Raw genomic sequence first — 397 nt, 5'->3', positions numbered from 1 at the left:
GGCTGACAGCCGTGTCCAAGAAAGCTCGTAAACAATCGGCTAGCCACCGCGTCGCTGCACACCCCGAGAATGTCGAGATAGAACGCGTCCGAGAGCGGGTTTAACGACACAAACGTTAAAGACCTCCCCATAAATTGGCAGCGTTGACCCGCAAGCTTAATCTTGGCGACTTCCGTTCTCAAGTACAAGAGAAGTGAGTTGCGAGGCTGGCGGTGGACATGGATGATATCCCCGTCTGTTACTACCTGGCGGACAACGCTGTTGTCTGTCACAGCTTCCAGGCCCATTACAAGAGCCGGTCGGGAAACGCCAAACAGGCCTGAAGAGACACGAGCGGTGATGCTAAAGAGGGTGTCAGGATTTGCCTCTGGCTGAGCTTGTTTCGCAGCCGCGAGAG

The sequence above is a fragment of the Plasmopara halstedii genome (assembly GCF_900000015.1).
Source record: "Plasmopara halstedii genome assembly, contig: Scaffold_650, whole genome shotgun sequence".
NCBI classification, from domain to species: domain Eukaryota; phylum Oomycota; class Peronosporomycetes; order Peronosporales; family Peronosporaceae; genus Plasmopara; species Plasmopara halstedii.
Note: the sequence above shows the minus strand (reverse complement) of the source record.